The sequence below is a fragment of the Garra rufa genome, chromosome 11, assembly GCF_049309525.1.
Source record: "Garra rufa chromosome 11, GarRuf1.0, whole genome shotgun sequence".
Classification (NCBI taxonomy): Eukaryota; Metazoa; Chordata; class Actinopteri; order Cypriniformes; family Cyprinidae; genus Garra; species Garra rufa.
Window position 1 is genome coordinate 44185356 of NC_133371.1, and position 6802 is coordinate 44192157.

Sequence of the window (6802 nt, forward strand, 5' to 3'; positions counted from 1 at the left end):
AAAACTCATATGTTTTAAAATAAAAGTATTTTCTAGTCTCATTCTTTATCTCAAGGTTTTAGAAGCACTTCTAAAATACTAACTAAAATAGGATATTTTAAAGAATGTTATTAACCATACAGTTAATTGGTATAGTCATTGACTTCCAGTACTTTTTTCCATACTATGGAAGTCATTGCATTTATTTATTTATTTTTTCATGTACAACGTTAATTAATTTATTTAACCAAAAATTTAGCTTTCATGACAATTTGTCTCTAACCCTTAAAGATTATTAATTGGGCAAATTCTAAGTTCACTAAAACTAGAAATGTGATTTTAGATGACTGCAAACTGTTTTTTGTGCTATGCCTGGCATTGTATGATTTTCAGTTAAAGAACTAGGCTTTGTTTTCTATATGGGTCACTTTCACTTAATCACCACTGGCAACCACTCAGCCATGTGCTACTTTCAAAAGCATCTCATTTCAAAACATCTTATGTCAGATTGGGTCTCTCATTAACAGACAGCCACTTGTTTGATACAATGAATCCAGAGCCAGTATTAGATGTATTGCTTGCCGTGAGTACTTGTGCATTAACAAATAACATGGATTTCATAAATAGACAGAAAGATTTACATTAATCTTTCTTTCGCTTGCTTGCTCTTCTATCTGTCTGTCTGTCTGTTCATCTGTCTGTCCAACCATCCATCATCTATCTATCTATCTATCTATCTATCTATCTATCTATCTATCTATCTATCTATCTATCTATCTATCTATCTATCTATCTATCTATCTATCTATCTATCTATCTATCTATCTATCTATCTATCTATCTATCTATCTATCTATCTATCTATCTATCCATCTATCTATCATCCAACCGACCATACATCTGTCTGTCTGTCTATCCATCCAGCCACTCATCCATCCATTTGTCTGTCTGTCCAACATCCATCTATCTGTCCATCCGTCCATCCGTTTGACCATCCATCCATCAATCCATCCATCTGTCCATCCGTCCGACCTTCCATCCATCTGTCCGTCCATCTATCCGACTGACCACCCATCCATCTGTCTGTCCATCCATTCATCCATCTGTCTGTCCATCCATCCGAACGACCATCCATACATTTGTCTGTCTATCCATCCATCCACTCATTCATTTATCCATCTGTCTGTCCATCCATCCGTCTGTCCAAATGACCGACCACCCATCCATCGATCTGTCCGTCTGTCCATCCATCCATCCATCATCCATCCATCCATCATCTATCCATCTGTCTGTCCGTCCGACCATCCATCCGTCCATCCATCTGACGACCATCCATCAATCCATCCATCCTTCTGTCCATCCGACCATCCATCCATCTGTCTGTCCATCTGTTCATTCGACCATCCATCCGTCCATCGATCTAACTGACCATCCATCCATCCGTCCATCTAACTGTCTGTCCGTTCATTTGTTCGACCATCCATCCGTCTATCTGTCTGTTAATCCGTTGGTTCGACCATCCATCCGTCCATCCATCTGACCGACCATCCATCCATCCATCCGTCCATCCAACTGACCGACCATCCATCCATCCATCCGTCCGTCCATCCATCTGACCGACCATCCATCTATCCATCATCCTTCTGTCCATCCGACCATCCATCTATCCATCATCCTTCTGTCCATCCGACCATCCATCCATCTATCCATCCATCTATCTATCTGTCTGTCCATCCGACCGACCATCCATCAGTCTCTGTCTATCTATCCGTCCATCCATTGATCTGTCTGTCCATCCGTCTGACTGACCATCCATCCATCCATCCATCCATCCATCCATCTATTTGTCTGTCTATCCTTCTGACATCAATCCAGCTATCCATCTATCTATCTATCTATCTATCTATCTATCTATCTATCTATCTATCTATCTATCTATCTATCTATCTATCCATTTTATTATACATTTTTGTTGTTATCCCCATAAATAGTCATACAGAGGAACAATTGGGGTGAGTATTTCCTCTAAACTGAATGAGAGAGCATGTAGAGTTGAGAATGTCAAATATATTTGAGTGAAGGATTAGTCATGCATTAATAAGGAGGAAATATTGATTTTTGTTCTCAGTTTACCCTTTCCTCAGAGCATATGCAGATACAGATCCACACAGGCTGTGTAATGGGTATCACAAATGTCGTGAGCAGGATCCCAGACTGGGGCGACCCTCAGCTGCAGCTTTGCTCATGTTATGTCACTATTGTCCCTGTGAGAAAGACACCTCACCCTAGATTTGCTCCAGCGGGACTGTCTCTGCAATTAGCTCACTGGGAGATGCTCTGAAAAAAATAATAATAATAACGCTGCCAAATAACAGTTAACTTACAGACTGCCTCTGTTTTAATTGATAATCACAGTGTCTTTAACATGTTTGTAAAAGGGATAGAGATATAGCTCTCTTCTAGTTGAGTCGCATATTGTTTTACTGTACAATAAGAGCCATGATGAGACTTCACCTGCTGGGTGAGCCGGAGGAATAAACCTCCACATTACCCTGCTGTGTGAATACAGAATAGAATATGCCATTGCAACTGCTGCCCCATAGAGTGAAAAACAGCACGTCCCTGCAGACCACAGGCTGAGTCGGCCTCCAATCACATCTGCCAGCTGTGCCACCCAAATATGCCCCCCCCCCCCCCCCCCGACTCTTAATGCATTGCTTTTCCTTCTGGAGCATCAGTGAACAGTGAAAAAACAAAGAAAATTGTCTCTTGTTGACTATATGTAAATGTCTTTTATGTGAAATGTCTTATTCAGGTCCGTAGCAAATAATAAAATACCATGCATTTTGTAAATTCCCTTTTAATTTGGTAAAATAACTAACATTTTTGCACCCTTGACCTCAACTGTATGTATGCATGTATGCACCACCCTGCAGTGCAATTCCGATTTCATTTGGCCAACAATATAGTATATAGTCTATTTCATTTAATGGTACCTCATCTGATACCATCTGTTCGAAATCTAATCATGACATCTGGTGCTGGCAGCTTATTGTTGTTTTCATGAGTACCATTACAAATTCCATATTCATTTCTGCTTTGAGCTGATTTGATCTCCCACAACCACTGAGAAAATCATGCAGAACACTGACGCACAACAAATCATGCTTAGGGGAAATGTTTCTTGATGCTCAATGGCTCTTCTCCAGTAGATGGAGAGGTGACCTGAAATACACCCACGGCAGGAAGCTCTTAGAGTGGAGAGGGCAAATGAGTCCACAAGCTTCCAGCTGCTTTCCTGTCATAAGCAGTAAGGTTCATATTGATGCTGGTTCTTTACTTTCCCTGGATATTTTGAACCTAAAATGTATTATTCAAAGGGATAGTCCACCTAAAAATGAAACTTCTTTTATTTTAATCCAAAACACAATAGAAGTCAATGGGAACTGAATCTGTTTGATGCTTTAAAGTATCTTTTTTCATGTTCCGCTGAAGAAAGAAACACATACAGGTTATTTAGAGGTAATTATAATGGAATATCTTCTCTGAGGGACTGTCCCTTTAAGGTTTTTTGCTCTGATCAGCAACCCTGTAACGAACTTCCAGTAAATTAACTATGGAAAGGATGGCACATTTCGCTGTGCCGAGCCGTAGAAGTGAAATAAGTGTGTTTACTGGCCCCTTGGGGCACTTAAACATTGCAAAAGCTTACATATTAATGAGAAACACAGAGCAGAGGGAGGCAGAGGGTTGTGAGTGTTTGCTCAAGCACCATCACAGTAGATCACATATTGAAATGGTACAGAAAACATGCTAATGTACTATAAAGATGGTCTTTGAGTGAAGGGTCACCAGCCCAAACCTCAGGATGATCTGCACATGCTGTAATCCAGATTACCGGGTTACTAAAGGCCCCTGGATTACCACTATAATGCTCACTAATGCCCCTTTTAATGGAAGTAGCCTTTTCCTCACTCATCATCTGACCATGTCAAATGGCTTCTTCAGATCAAAGTTTGCAAAAGGACTTAATCTGAGGCAGGAGGATGTTAGCAAACAGCAAATATACACAAATTTACAGTATATTCTGTACTTTTAGAAATAGAAACTTAAACAAATGCATTGATGTTCATAAATATATATTCAAACACAGCATTGTTTTCATGTTACTGAAAACACTCCAAAAATGTCCAAAATATATTTTTACTATACTGTATTATATGTTTGCAAACAGTAAAGCTAAAATAAATATATATTTTTTAAATTGAAAATGAAGAGTTTATTTGCAAAAAATGTATTAATTTTCATAAATCATGTTTTTTTTATTATGTTATCATTTTTTATTGTGTTAGTTTAATTCTTTAATCAAAACAACCCAACTGCAGTTTGATTAATAGTAATTGGAATGCAGAAAAAAACATGATTTTTTAACAACTGAGTTATCCGTTTTTGCAAATGATCTCTTCAAATATATTTTGTTTAAACCTTATATATATATAAGTTAATCAAATATATATATTTTTTTTAATGTGAAATTTGTGAATGTATATTCTTGGACTGAAATGAAGGGAAAATAAACTTTTTAATGGTTTTTAAAAATGTATATATCTTCAAAGAGATACCAAAAAAAAAAAAAAAGTAGAAGTATATTTAAAAATATATATTTTAGTGAATATTTTGGCCATTTTTGTAATTATTTGTATTTGTAATTTGTAATTTTCTGTCATATGTTATTTATTTATTTATTTATTTTGGCTGTATGGACACAAAACATAAAATAATAAAATCAATATTAAAGTACTGCTGATGGCATACTATGCAATAAATAACATTTTATAATATTATGTTTTATAAATTTGAAAATTACTTTAAAAATATATATCTTAATATGTGCATGATATTATAAAATTATGTTAAATTAAATGCATTATGCAACATAAGCATCTTGGGGGGAAAAAATACTCACATTTTTACACATTATTTTGCATTTCTTAAATTAATTTGTTGTAAACTTCAAGCACTCCACTGGTGTAATGATCCAAAAAAAAGTTTTTTTTCCTGAACAGTTAAACTGCCTGCTGTTCTTCAGAAAAATCTTTCAAGTCCTACAAATTCTTTGGTTTTTCAGCATTTTGTGTATTTGAACCCTTTCCAAGAATGACTGTGTGATTTTAAGATCCATCTTTTCACACTGAGGACAACTGAGGGACTTTTCGCATTAAGAGTTCAGAGATCACAATGAAGATGCGTAAATTTTTCCTATTTTGCCTAAATATCTTAAGCTACAGACCTTAAATGTTTCCCAGAAGACAAAATAAATTAAATTTACCCTGATCTTTAAATTCAAAAAGTTTTCACCCTCTGGCTCTTAATGCTTCATTTTTCCTTCTGAAGCATCAGTGAGCGTTTGAATCTTCTGTAATAGTTGCATATGAGTCCCTCAGTTGTCCTCAGTGTGAAAAGATGGATCTCAAAATCATACAGTCATTGTTGGAAAGGGTTCAAATACACAAAAATGCTGAAAAAATATTTGTTACATGGAAATGTCAAGTTGATTGCATTATGGAGGTGAAAATAAAAAATCAAGCTGCATTGTTGATCTAAAATGTAGATATTGCATGCATACTGAGAATTCACATACTATGCACAGTATAAACAGAACTTTATGTTAAACATGGCCATAAAGTGCTTCTAAATATTAATATTCAGTTCCCTGTTCCTCCGTCTAGACATCCACATGGGCTGCGGTGAATATTTAGAGTTCCTTTTGGAGTTTTGGAACATGCATTAAAAAGAGATGAGTGTTTTCTCGGCCGGATATGAGGATAAAATAAAACAGCACACCAGCCAGACGAAAAGAACGGTAAAAGGAGTGCTTGTCTTCTTTATTGAATTATTGATGCCGCACTCCAGAGATTCACAGACTGTGTAGTTCCTGGCAGAGTCCTACACGCAATATCTGACCTGGCGTAACCACTAATTCGCATCTCCATACTAGTGCCATATCTGGGTGTCTTAATGACTAGTAAATCTGATTTGGTGTTTTAATCTATATTGTTAACTCTTCTTGTCTATTTGCAGTAGCACATAGCCTTTATGACCCATTTATATTCATACTTTAACATAAATCTGCTGATAGGCTGTCATAAATGATCTTGATAGCACTTGCAGGTGCATTATGAACCATGACTTCTCTCCTCTTAAAGGGATCATCTGGACGGGAGACGCAGCATCTGTCAGTGCCAGTTTTAGCACTGATCCAATCTCATCTTCACCCGCAGATAGCCGAGAACTTAAGGTGAGAGTGAAAATCCTCCTCCCGCCTCATTCCATACCATCCAATGTTCCTCTTGCAACAAATTGATATGGTTTTAACCTGCTTCATTCCAATCACACGACAAAGGATTTCAAGAGTAACCAATATATTTGCACTCATAAAAGATGCTGGGGCATATTATAGGCCTACATATTAGTCTTTTTATTAATTTCACCCCAGCATTTTTTTTTTTTTTCTGAGAGTTTAGAAAACATCTAACACTGTGCACTAACCAAATGTGATGCAATACGATTCCAGCAGCAAGAAATTTGTTTGTCCACAACAGATGCAAAACGTCTATAATGCCCACAAGCTTTTCCGCTACTGAATAAAGAATTAAAAAGGTAATTGTGACTTTTTATCTCACACTTGCAAGTTTACATTTCGTAATACAGATTTTTTTTCTCAGAATTAAACTCACAGTTGCAGGTTATAAAGTCAGAATTGCGAGATATGAACTTTTTTTATCAGAATTGCGTGATATAAACTAACAATTGCAAGAAAAAC